Raw genomic sequence first — 14402 nt, forward strand, 5'->3', positions numbered from 1 at the left:
ATCATGCTATGTTCATGTGAAAGAAAACAAATTATTCCACAGATCCTCTTCTGGATCATTTCCTTGTCAAAGAAACATAAGTCTTGCCTGCTGCCAAAACCTCTTTCACACAGTCATCCCTGAAGGCCTCCAACTCCTGAGGGAAGCTCTTCTTTATTTTAAAAATATTTTTTATTTTTTATGATTATTTATTGGCAATAACATTTATGAGGATGGCCAGGGAATTGTGGAACTTGCCACTTTCCAGGGGATCATGAGTGCTGTCAGGGACAAGGTAAGTGAGAGACAACTGCTCTAAGGCATTGGCAGTAGGTAACAGCTGCTGGAAACGATGAAGACTGAAAGTGTTATCAGCCCTTGGTACCTGTGATGGTGTTTTCACAAATAAATCTAACAAAATAATAAGAAAAGTTCTCTTTTGTCTCAATGTCTAATTTTACTTTTAACAGCTTTTAACTTACAATTTTTCAACTTTTAACAGCTGATTTTCACAAATGTCAGCCGATCAAGGACGATGTACGCTATTAATATGCAGTAAGATCACTTAAGATCATTCTTAATGTTCTTGATCAGTGATAGATCATTTGAAAATAATCTGTTTGGTTCTGAAAAGAAGCTCCTGTACAGATGTTAACTCTTCTCAGTACGGTGCTTGCAGGTCCTATTCCATTTAAACTTGATTTAATTCCCTGGAATTGATTTGATGATTGAATCAGAATCGACACCAATGTTTTGGTCAATATTTTACTGCTTTTTCTACCTGATGAAACCTCCATACTTCCTGGGAAAAGAGTCACTGTGGTTTGTGATTAAGACACATTTCAAGTCTATATACACATGGGAAAGTAGTAAAAACCAGGTATCTTCTCTTTAAATAAAAGCAGTATTTGGAAACCTATGTAAACATGCCTGGAATAAACACCTTCTGGAAATGTTACTAGCAGAAAAATCACTTTCACCGTTTCACATTAAGCAAATAGTTATGTTTTTCTACCAAAAATTTTGAAGAAATGTTACCCAGGAGTTGATTTTACAGTGTGACTTCGTGCGAGAGTGCTTTTGTATTACTTTAAAGCAGAACTGTGTTTTAATTCTTCTAAGCTAAGGTATCAACTCCCACCAGTATCTGCTCAGCAAACTCCAAACTGTTCATGCAAATTTTAGTCTGACTATGTATAACATTTTCATTTCAGGTCATATGAGACATTGTTTTTCTGGTAAATTTAGAAGTAGAACATCATCAGATCTGTAACAGAAATCTCACTGCAATCATGCGTACTATGGAAGAGAACTGCCATAGCATAATGCTCAAACAAGTTCATTTTTGTTTCACTTACAGCACCTTTTCCTACAATGACTGTCATGTTTCTTTTTTGCTTCTACAGGTTTTCTCACACTAAATGCAACTTGTTCTTACTTTGTCTTACTAAGACAATATACATATTTTAATTCAGTATATAAAGGAGTGGAAGACAAAGTGTCCCAATTTATTACTGAAACTGTAGAGTTCATTTACTCACCTCAGGTTACAAAAGAAAAAAAAATTAGATTGATTGTCTTCCTAGTACCTATCAAATCAGGAGGAACTACACTCAGCTGAGCTACATCAAGGATAAAGGAGGGAGAAGGAAGAGAAAAAACTGGGCCAGATAACATTTATTGCTGTCAGCTGTTTTAGTGTTTGAATAATTCATAAATGTTTTGATGAAAACAATTATGAGATTAAACAAAAACATGAGGCTATTGTGTGTTATTTTGAAAACACATTTATAAAGCTTCCATAGTATCTCCACTGGAAAGACTTCTTTGCTTATTGATGAAGCACAGGAAAAAGTTGTTTCTCCAAATACAGAAATTTATAAATATGTATTTCCAAAGCATACAAGGGAAGAGGCCAACCAAAAGGACTAACTTGAAGATGTATGTCCAACTCGCATTTTCTAAAGGCAATAGAGCAAAAACAGATTCCAGCAGAATGTGCAGAAGACAGAGATGCATCCTTTTGAACAGGGAGGAGAGTGCAATGTATGCTACATACACGTATACACAATTTAATTATCAACTGATTGCATTATAATTTGACTTTTTACTGCTTCAGCTCCAGCTCATTGCCTAGAATCTTCAAACCAGACAGACATTATACACCTTAAAACCAGCCCAGTACAACAGAGATTCTTGTTCAGGAACTGTGACTGAGGGCAGTTGGAGAGATGGGGTACAACTTTGAGTTTGCCTGGGCCAATTCTAAGAGATCCTAGGCTTTTGTACTGAACAGGCATGTGAGACAATATGGGAAAGAAAATACCCTCTCTAATGGAGAAAGGAGGCAGGGAAAACCTAAAAGCCTCGAGCCGTGCCAGATGTGAAGCCAAGAAGTGAGCCCAGACCTTCTGATGTCTGTCTATCACAGTGCCTTACCACAAGCCCAACGCCTCTCCTATGCACCAGGTTACAGCAGATCTTGGTGGTGCAGCAGGAGCTATAGTCAGAGGTGACGGACATGGCATTAAATGAACAGGAGCTACATGTACTGAGCACAGACAGCTCTTGGACAAGTTAGCAGAAAGTTCACACTGCCACCAAAGCAGAGAATATTCCTCTGAGAAGTGCTGAACTAACACGAGCAGGAGAAAGACTGCAGCAAACTGAATTGCCAAAGATAAATTAGACACTCCAGCCAAAAGAAAACAGAGCTGACAACAACAACAGATGGGAAGAGGAGGTAAGGAGAACAGGAACACAGCAAGAAGACATGAACCATAAGGAAAAAAGCATTCCAGTCTGTGGGAGGGCCTAGGTAGCCAGTTGATTACTCATTAAGGTTAGTAGCTATTTATTATTATTCCAAATACTTCAGCGAAGCCACCTCAGTAATGCCCAGGTGCACTTACATAAGGCAGATGACATGCAGAACAGCCATGCTCTTTACTGGGAGCGGAAACTTCCATGTTACTGACAGAGTAACAGAGCGTATTATTTAGTATGAAATTTTATGTAGGAAAAGAAACTTCTTTGACATGGAAGATCATTTAAATAGAGGTTTGATTGTTTTACTTTAGAGCAGAAAAGCAAACTCCAAATTTATCAGCACACTTTCCCCTGGGGCTAACACTAGCTCATGTGATGTACCCAGCCAACAGAACAACAGCTTTGGTTTCAGCAGAATTTGAGCTTTCATAAAGGAAATAACAAGAAAAAAGAAAAAAAGCCCAGCATATTAGCTGGCACACCTGTTGTGTCAGCCTATTAAAATAACTTTAAGCATGAACTGTTTCTTTCATCTAAAAGAAGCTGTGGATACCTGAGTGGCCAATTTTTGAAACTCGCCTGAATTCTGCGCCTATGGAAGTGTGACGGGCTAAGCCCAGGGGAGAAGGAAGAGTCCCTGCCCGAGAGCTTCAGCTGGCCACAGAAGAAAGAGCGCTCTTTTGCCATTTCATGCAGAATAAAGAAAACTGGCCAAGATGGGTCAGGCTGAAATATATTCATCCCACAGATAGAATTGCTCCAAAACATGATCACACCTACTTAACCCAGCTAAGCTTTACAGCTGGTGTGTGTGCATACACGTCTGTATATGTAGTTCCCCAGGTTTTCCAGTTAGCGACCTGGGAATACTGTGAAACTTTTGGAAAGGTTTCTAGAAACTGAATTCAGCCCTTGCTACTGTCATTCACTGCATCTGCAGATCAGGTAAAAAAAATACACAGAGAGAAATATATGGCAAGTTTAGTCTTTAAAATGGTCTTTATCATTTTCCCTACCAACATGATGTCAGAATACCGTTAGCACAGTAAAGTGAAGGGATGCAGTCAACTACTGTTTTGCTGAGCTCCTGACTACTTATAGAACAGCTGTGGATTCAGGATAAACTATGACCAAATTTTGATACATTTATAATTAAAAAAAAAAAAATCACTATTATCACATAAAAAATTGTTTCAAACAATTCTTCTTTCCTCTCCCATGTCCCCAGCCTGCACAACAAGGCTTTCCAGCAGAATGCAGATGCAGAGTTTTAACCTCTGAATTCAAGAAGCCTCTTGCAGATGTTGAATTTTACATGTGTAAGTAACCCCATGGCAATCAACACATGTTCTGGAAGAGCACTACATGTGCGTCCCAAAAGAGCCCACTGAAAACAAACAGCATTCAGCCACCAAAGCAATTGTCCTCTGAAATTCAAAAGGTTCATTTGCAATGTTATACTCTAACAGCCCACCAGTTATGTCTCCTTTTACAATGTCAGTGGCTAGTTCGTTAATGCAATTTCATAATTTAGGGAGAGAGAACATGTGTATCAATTTCTGACACAATGTATGTAGCTGGTCGACTAAGCTAAGGATTACTAATTTTTGACATTTATTTTGCCTCAAGAATTCTCTCCTGATGCCACATAAACTTGAATGTGCCCTAACCCCCAAAACATAAAGAAAACATGACTCATAATCATGGCTAACATTATTACCCTTTTTTTTAAATCATGCTGCAGAACCTTATTTCGATTCATTCCCAGTATCACAACAATAGAATTTGCAGGAAGGGAAACCATGGTAACCAACTAAACGTGCTACAGCAGATATCTGCTCAAAAGAACATGCAGTACCATCACACTTCAACGCCTACCACTAGTACAATCTCTACCCATTTCCTCTTTATCCTCATCCTAATTATTAAACAAGCTCTCAACCACAAAAGGCTACACTGCAAACCATGTCTTATTGTTACTGTCATTTGCTATAGGTCTTAGCATTAAGCACTGTACTACTGTTTTGTCAAATCTAAAAGCAGATCTAATACCTCCAGGAGTTAATTAGGAAATTTCAGTTCTTTTCGTCAGTTTGAAACATCTAATTAACATTACAATGTGTTTTATACATTTTTATTGTCACAGAGACTCGCTGATATGTATGGACACACATATATACCTACAATAATTTTCTCTTGTTAGTAATGTTTTTAAACCTCAGGGTTGCAAAAAATTTTCAGTGTCACTCTGCTTAATTAATTTGTAAACATTGGTGAATTCTGCTGTGCTCTTTTTATTTGTTTTCAAATAAGCTATAAGAAAGTGCATCCATGATTAAATGCAGACATTAAATGTATTAGGGTGACTATTTGCTGCTCTCATTATGTTTATGCTTCATTCTCTTTTATCCGGTGTGTGAACTGATACAATTTCACAGGCCTTCTTAGGCTCTGAACATCAATTTTATTTGAAGGACTGCTCTGAATATTTAGCCAAACTCACTTAAAACAACATTTAAATTATCATTTTCTTTTTCCCTAAGAACAGACTTCTACCTCTGTTACAAATTCTGAGAAATTTGTTTTTGGAAAAGAAAGCCTCTGTTGTTTCAAATTTAGCTCTAAAAGGTAGTCTATATTAAAAAAGTCATGATGCAAATTAATTGCAAATTAATGGACAAAAGCAGACAAAAATAGCACATCAGAAGATGAAGCTTCCTATATAGCAGATTTTAGAGTATATATAGTGTATATATATACACTATATGTAGTATATAGATATAGTGTCTATAGTATATAGTGTACATATATATCTGCTTTTATGTATACTGTATATATATATATAAAAGCAGATTTCACAGTAACTTACCAACAACCTTGATAACTGAAAAGTTTTCTTGAATAAGAATCACTTTCTATCTTATTAAAAAAGAAGGAATATTAAAAATCTTCACTTTGAACTATTCTATAGCATTGCACTAAGAATATTTGACTGCCTTGGTTAAGCCTGCAGAAGCTATTATTTGTCCTGTCCTATATTTGGTCATTTAATCGGTGCTAGGCTGTGTCTGTAGCTATTGCATCTCTGGAGCAAGACCTTCAGATTTATTAGCTAGTTCTGTAAAAGCATCAGAGCCTAATGCTCCACAGTGGTCAAAAATTCATTCAGAAAGGTTCAGAGAACAAAGAAGGAAAACTGCATGGCCCACTTAATCCTGAACAGGATGTGGCAGTCCTGGTCCCCTAATCTCCAAAAGATCATCACAGAGTTAAGAGAAAGGTACAGACAAAGAAGATAGAGATAATGATGGGTATGGAACAGCTTCACTACAAAACCTAAACGTATAGCCTAGGACTCATTGACCTGTAAAGAGAATGATAAGGGGGACGTGAGTGGCATGGAAAAGGTACATAAGAGATCAGTTGTTCACGGTTTCTCATAATACAAAAACTAGGGAGCATCAAATAAAATTGTGAGATGTAACCTTCAAAAAAGGGATGCTGCTTCCCATCAAACCTAGTTAAGGCATAGAACTCATGCTACACTTGCAGGCAGCAGAGTCTACAAGTGTTCAAAAACATGCTCAGAAAGCTACCAGACAAAAATAAAAGATGTCTCCATCAAGAGCCTGAAAAAATAGCAGAGATAACAATTCTGCTGAGAAGTTCCTGAACTGCAAATTTCCAGAGAACTACTGCTACATGTTCATTTTGTTCTTACACTTTTCTTTCAATACCTGCTATTAATAGCAACCGAAGAGTGGATATTGGACTACGAACAGGTCCTTTGATCTGACCCAGCGTGTTCATGGTCAGAGAACTTACTAATGGAATAAGAGATATGTAACTGTGGAGAAACTCCTTGCAAACAATTATCCAGATCTGCCCATTTTATGATGACTTAAGGCATCCCTTAGAATAAACTAAAAGGAAGTGATACGCAGAAAAGCTCTGTTAGGAGTAGAACCGTCCATAAAAGAACCTTAATGCACCAACTGCATTTGCATTCTGTGCCTTTTGGCTGTAGCTGAAGGCTGTAGCTTAGTGTGATTGTCCAATCTGTTCCAGATTTCACAAAAACATGTTTTTATAACTGCGAATTCTGTCTCCCTACAAAGGAGTTATGATTTGTGGTGTTAACAGTTTATTCTTTATGTTCTAGAAAGATTAAGTTGTTTAACAAGAGGCAGTCTTCAGTGCAGAGCAAAGACAATCTGAGTTCCTCTGGAAGATGCCCCCCATAAGTACACTAGAAGAGCAATGAGGAGAGACAGAACAAGAGAGAATGTGGGGGTTTTACACCTATAATATAACCCTCTGTGAGGTGATGTCTTTAATAATTGAGAAGAAGATAAATACTTTGAGCTAGGGTTCATTAAACTCTATCAGATTTGTAGCAGAGAGGGTAACGTATTCACAAAAACAAGGTTTGGGCAGTCATAACAGACTCTGTTCTACCTTTATCTCTCACTTAGCTTGCTTTGCAGCCAAAGGGTTTTTTCTAACTTCCAATGAGACTGTTAGAAACTTTACTAACATAGCAGATACCTGATGCTGAAGTTGATTAAATAAACTGTAACATAAAATAAATAAATCAAACAACAAGCACCAGGATATCTTCCTTTTTAAATGCTGAGGACACAGAGGATAGAGAGCCTTCACTTAATTTAGTAACACCAAACCAAAATCCTAGATAAAACAGAACTACAATTAGAACTAAATTCAAAACAACTTCACCAATGGCCAGTATGAACATACCGTCAAGATTTTAGACAGATATCGGCTACAATAGCTGATGGAATCAAATGTAGCATTCAAATTGCTCCATGATGATTTGAGGAGTTGGCTTCTTTGGGTCCTCAAGACAGAGGACAGAAAGCTTGTTTTTTCCATTGCAGAAATGAAGACTGAAAATATTTAATTAAAGGGACATTGTGCCTTGCCACAGACAGGGTTATGATCCCGTTTCACTAAACTGCTCTTCGCAACTGGATACACTGGGTTTTCAGGATTCTCAGGCATGCTGACACAAATGCAGGAAGAAGACATCTGCCAGAGCTGGGCGTGCTGAGCCGGCTGTATTACTGAATTGCCTGTTCCCCTGCAGAACCAGTAACTACAACCCAGCAAACAACCCTGTCTCAGACTCAACGGCAGCTCATCCTTCCCCGTGTTTCCACAAGACATTTAGGTTTTGATGAACTGGGATTTTATGATGCAATCACACTTCATAGGTAGTTTCCAGTTTGTCCTAATCACAACTGACAAACTGTCAAAGACAGACAAGTCAGGCAACAAACATACACAGTGAGATATAGTGTCAATACACAGAAATAGAGGGAACCAAGTATTTATGCCAAAAGTCAATGGGTACCCTCATGCACCTACATTTTACTCAACATTTGCCGTTTGTTTTCCAAAGCATGTCTGAAAAATGACCAGAAAAAAACAGATATTCCATTTTATGTTTTGTCACTATGTTATTTATTGCAGGATTAGAGCACCTCTTCAGTATTGCTGGGTTAACTTTGTAAAATGCTGTCAAACCTGTTCTGTGTCCGCTGCTTTATGTAAAACAGCTGACCAAGTTTTCCTTCTTCCTACACCTTCCAAGGGGTAAAACAAAGGTAAAGAAGGAAAAGCAAAAATCCTAAAGGAGTGACCTTAAAATTAACACGACTGCTTGAATGACAGAGTGGCATTTAAGCCTAGTACAAGAAGATCAAATTGATTCACACAGCTAGAAAAGAAAGGGTGAAATCAGAGAACCTGAAGACAATCAAAGTCTTCCATCAAACTTGGAAAGGTTTTGCCCATACATACCACCCTACTGACAAACTCTGCTTCTGGCCATGAAGATGGCATTTTGAAATTCCTGCCGGGATTACCTAAGCTGCTGTCTGGCAGCGAAGCGACACAAACACAAATGATGGTCTCAAAAAATGCTGTAAGTTACAAGTAAAATTACATAAGCTCATCATGGCAATCACTGCAAACTTCTCACCATCAGGATGAACAGACAGACCGCAGACATGACATAGTTTTTAAGAGATCCTACAGTGTCAGCACACATTTAGTGGGAATATTGGCTAATAGGTATATTTTGTATGTATAATTCCGGGGAGAGAAAAAATGGAATCTGAGCAAAACTCTCCCTCCAGTCAATGGAAATGTAGACTCCTGCTACACTTCCTAGTAGGGAGAAAAAGAAATCCTAGTGGTAAAATTCCCACATGTGGAAGACACAGCCCTGCAGTTCACACAGAACTTTCAGCTAAGCTGTGACAGCAAAGACCCTCATTCATATACGTTAAAGGCCAACAGCAAGACAACACAACATTACTTGCTGTGGGATGGAAAGCAACAACCTAGACCCCCGCAGAAGTCACCCAGGTAATGCTTAAACATAATGAAATGGCTGCAACATGCTGCAGTTTCAGATTCTGATGTGTTTTGCCAAAATAAATCAATGATAACAGCTTTGCTATCATTTCAAACTGTGTCCCGAATTGATCATCAACAGCTATCCATTCCCTTTTCTGATGGGTATAGAAAGAGATGTTACTGCTTTCAAAGAGCTTTTCCAGTTTGAAAGAGATACCATCAAACCTAGAAAAGACCCATCTTTGACTTGCTGGACTGGAGGAGCATTTGTGAAACAAGCTATATCAATACATCCTGCAAGATGCTCAGCAGCTTCATCACCCACAGCCTACAGGCCCTGTGCCTTCTGCACCACTGGGGGCAAGGGGCAGGAGTTCCTTGTCTTCAAGCTGTGCGCTAAGACAACTGTTTTCTTTTAGTTTTAAATGAGTATCACAAGAGCAGAAGTAGATGAAATGGAGTATTAGACTCCAATAAGCAGCACCAATTTATTTACACTGTTAATGCAAACCAGTGTAAATGTCTGTCTGGAATCCTATTACTACAGAAAGGAATATCTCAGTAAATACCAGACCTTTCCCCAAATTCCCCACTCCCCCATCCCCACCCCTGAAAAAGAAAACTAATTCATCAGAACCTATTATTTCAGGATAGTATTTTAATAGTAATCTTATTTTACCCATATAAAACTTCCAGTAACTGCATCTTCTCCTTCAATGTTTTGCTGGCCCACTTAGATTTAAAGCACTGCTAATAAGCACCATCTCCCATCTGAGTACTTAGGTGTACAGCCCAGGCCAAAATAACCTCCATTAGATTAAAAATAATGAAACTATTTCAATCTTACAGCTATTTAAGTGACTTTTTATTTCAGTTTTTATTTCAATATTTTAATTTATATCTGATCCACTTGCCAGAATTTTGCAGAGCGAGGAAACAGATCTGCAAATATTGTTAGCTAACAGGTGTTCAGACAAAAAAACCCTCTCAATTTATTTGCCATCCCACAGTGGGACTAGGGAGAACTAATTGCTCTTCAGAAACAGCTAGCTAGGTAGTAATCCACACAGCAGAGTAGTCATGTGAACTCGTAAGATGCCCTTTATTTCCCGACTGCCCACTCTCCCAATGTCTGCATGGGGTCACATCTGTAAGATAGCTGGGAGAAGAGCAGAACAGAAGCACCACCAGCAAAATTCCAACTGCTGTTAGCCTGGTGGTGCAAACAGTAAGGGATGTTAGCACTTCAGAAAGGGTTAGGGAAGGTTAAAGATACCAAATCTGTAACTAGGGTAAAAAAGTATCAGTTCATTAAATGCTGACCATGATTTTGAAAAAATATTAAAACAATCCCAAGGAAGTTTTAGGGCTAAGGTCAACAACACGGTACAATCTTTTGAATATTTTATAAATTTAAAAATGAAATATTAATTACCAACCTTAATGCCAAAGTGTAGGTTCCAGGTTGCCGTTGGCTTTCACGAATTATATAGCTTCCCTCTGCAACACTTAATAATTGGTCAGCTTCCTCCCTTGAGATCATCCCATGGAATCTAAGGAACAAAGACTTCCTGAAACACAGGCCTATGCACTTTTAAATCACCTTTTCCTCTTCTCTTAAAAACCATCAACCATGGATTATAAAAGAAACAAACATAAAAGTAACTGATTTGCAGGAATCTACATCTTAAATTAATCTCCCTTTCTGCCTGTATTTGAAGTCACTTTAAATGGTTTAGGAAGGCTCCTATGAAACAATATCTACGAAACAAGTATATTGCTTTTTAAACCTACATCTATCAACTTAATATGTAGAAATAAATCCATTTTCTCCTGCTGGCTTCACATGTTTTGTGCCAGTGGCATGCAATTCAACATTTTGCAGTATTCAGGGATATTATCACAATTTGCTAAAATCTTGGGGATTGCATAAAATCTCAGTAATAACCAGTGTAATAACATAGCGATACTACACATCTTTTACCAAAATAAACACCAGTAAGATCTTTGTTTCCCCACAGTTAATCTAACCATCTCTGCCTTAGCAGTCTGAAACAGGAGACACAAATATTTGTACACTTATATTGCATTTGTGATCCAAATATTTTTTTTTTCTGCACACAAACATCTTTTGCAAAAGCCAGCTGGAGGTGAGGGTAGAAAGAGACAACCCTTTGAAAAATACAGAAACATACGTTTTTCTCACTTAGGGTAGCACTCACTGATATCCATCAGAAAATATAGCTGTAATTTTAGGCAGACAACAATTATGGTACTGCAATAATAATCTGATGGTGAGCAAGACATGCTGCTATAAAACACACAGAAGAAACAAAGGGCCCAGAGCAAACACTTGCAACCTTTTCTGTAACTATTATCAACCAACGTGTCTGGAAAACCCATTTGCAGAGATGTCTGTTACTTACTCTCTTCCATAATATTTGGGTCTGTTCACTACCTAGAAGAAACAACAGAAATGGTAATGTTTCATAATGACTGAAACCATACAGTAAGCATACTGTCCATAATATGGTATTAAAACTAAAAAGGGATATAATGCGAAAGTACAGACAAAAATCATCTACCATCCCAGGATTTTTCCTGTGGGCAGAATATAGGGAAACCAAAGGTAGACCTTTGGGAAACATTGCACTTCTAAATGGCTTAAAACAGAGTGAAAAAGAATGAGCCGCTTGGATCACGTCATCCTTGGGGCTCTATTAATACGAACTGATGGCATTAAGTATTGCTTGTTCAAACTGCCAGAAAGGGGAAACAAAAGATTCATTTCATGGGTGTAAGTGTACCATATTGTTAAGTCAGTAATACAGGGAAACATCTATAAAACTCTTAAATTTACAAGTTATCTTCCATCATGAATCTGTTGGTGCCGCTCCTGCAAGACATTAAGGCACTAGTGTATCACCTCAGAGTGAGAGCAAGTGGTAGATGAAATGAGCATGAGCAAGTGTCCAAGTCCTGCACCCCTGGACTCCACCACACGGTGTGGTCTGCAGTATCACCTAGAAGACCTCAACAACAGGTATGCGTGTTATGCTGCGTCACACAAGCCCATCCATGCTCTGGGGACCGTGCAGTGTAAATGCACACAACACGGCAGGGTGTCAGAACACAATGTGCCTGCTGAGCGTTTCAGACAATGTAACTCATCTGTAATTGCCCAGAAAGTTTATAGGTAAGTGAGGAACTGCAGACCTCCCACAAATTAGCTCGATAATCTAAACTACCAGATCATCCCTCCTTGCTAAATTTAAAGCAAAAGCTAAATTACTCTTTGGGAGTAAAAATCAACAATCATACAACCTGAACTACACAGTTATAAAATGATCCAGCTATAACAAAATATAAAATACAGTAAACTGCCACTTCAGTTTCTTTTTTTCCACCTCTTCAGGAAATAAAACTATTAAAATTAGCACTTCTCTCCAGTTATCTCCACGGAGTATGAATAAAGATTTCAGATGTCCAAAACAACAAAAAATACATCCTGGTGTACAGTCAAATAACAACTCTTCCATATTCCCAGCAAATAAAAAGCTATTGTGATGGTTCATAATTTTTGAAAAATCACTCCATCACTTGAAAGATTTATGATGTTCTAAAAGATTTCCTTTTCCTACATAACAGCAAACAAGAGTTGACTGGTGTGATAATTGTTTTCAAAGGGCCTAAAGAGACTGGATCATTTCAAAAAAGAAAAAAAACTCTTACATATTTTTTGTTAAATGTAGGCTATATCTTCAATAGGAAGATAGGAACAAAAATGAAGAAAAACTGAAAACATTTTATTGCTGTTGTTATAGAAACCTCCAACAATTCCTAACTAAAACCCTCAAGGCTAGACAGTAGTCTCAAGCAGTTGTTAAAAAAAGAATCCCGTTGTGAATAATGTTTTGTTGTCTATTGAGATTTTATATTTATCTCAGTGAATAGAGTGAATTTATATGACAGAACTGGAAAATTTATATAGGCAAAGGCATTCCACTTCAGAAATGGATTAGTAATGTGACAGGGTATCTTCACAGTCCTTGCAAATCCTAAAGCAAATTATAATATTATATTCTGTGTGCAAACATTGGAAAAGGTGAACTGGCAGATGACTGGAGAAAACCAGAGAACAGCTCCACTGGATGTCCAGGCCATTGTAGCTGGGTTTCCAGTTCATCTTGGTGGATGATGAGTTAAAGAGGAAAACTACTTCTGTTGACGCTGAGTCTCTACTGATCATTTTGGCCAACTCACAAAACCTTCAGTATAAGAGTTGATGTGTAACACTGCTTGTGCAAGACTCAGTGAAACTGGAACCCCAATGCACTGAGTTTTATTGCCTGGGTTTTAGTGTTTTGTTTTGTTTTCATACCTTTAAATTTATGATAATATTAGGGGGGGGGGTTTTGACATATAGATTGAATGCATATGCTTCGACTCTAAGGCAATTCCATCAGAACTCAGACTTTTAATTCACTCAGAATTAGCTGAGCTACAGACACACTTAGTGCCGTCCATGTGAACTTACTGAAACATATAGATTCCCTGAAAGCCAAATTCACCGTGTCAGACAGTAAACACTGTTCTCCAGCATTTTATAAAGCTTCCTACAAGTATCGTGACACCAACTTGACTCATAGCAACTTAGGCATAAAATGCGGTGCAGCATTTGTTCCTACTTCGGAATCCTTAGCTGCACCAGGACCAGAAGTGACGTGCAGCTTTCTTGGTCTTTTGTGTCTGTCTGGACTTCACAGAGTTCCTGTCAGACTGTATTTGTACAAATTACAGTTGCAGTCACCCACGTATCTTCCAGTTGCATGTGAGCTCTCCAAGATTACACAGTTCAGTTCAGAAGCTTCCTTAGCCTAACTTTCAGTCAGCTTCAAGTTAAGGAGAAATAAACCAAAACATCCATCTGGACTGGAACTAAAATCCACCTAAGAAAAGAAATACACTTTAAAATAAAATCAAAGTAGTAGCAAGATAATGGTCATTTAAACTAAAGCTGTTAGTTGAAAATACAGCATAATTATCCTCTGCAGTGTTTCTTTCTGATTTGACAGTATTTTGGGGCCAAAGGATCATTGAGCATGAGTGAAGTCAGCTTTAGTTACTTCATCTTCCCTGTATCCAGAAAAGATTAGCTCAATGCTGTCTTTTGACTTCTCAGGGCTTTTTATTTATAGGAAAAATTTCCTATTGCTGTTTGTTTCACCTATGTTTGGTGTTTTAAAAAAATGCTTCTAACTTAGAAAGAA

At 37.9% G+C, this 14402-nt stretch overlaps 1 long non-coding RNA gene across 1 annotated transcript in view; it reads right to left on the reverse strand.

Annotated features, from left to right (window-relative positions):
- The window catches only part of LOC104510365, a 15999-nt gene extending 4402 nt beyond the window's left edge, over positions 1-11597 (reverse strand). Inside the window, exons 1-2 of the long non-coding RNA XR_727900.1 lie at positions 11559-11597; positions 10572-10685 (exon numbers count right to left, since the gene is read on the reverse strand). This is a non-coding gene — a long non-coding RNA (uncharacterized LOC104510365). The remainder of the gene's footprint in view (positions 1-10571; positions 10686-11558) is intronic.
- Positions 11598-14402: the final 2805 nt, after the last annotated feature.

The sequence above is a fragment of the Eurypyga helias genome, unplaced genomic scaffold, assembly GCF_000690775.1.
Source record: "Eurypyga helias isolate BGI_N326 unplaced genomic scaffold, ASM69077v1 scaffold5695, whole genome shotgun sequence".
Classification (NCBI taxonomy): Eukaryota; Metazoa; Chordata; class Aves; order Eurypygiformes; family Eurypygidae; genus Eurypyga; species Eurypyga helias.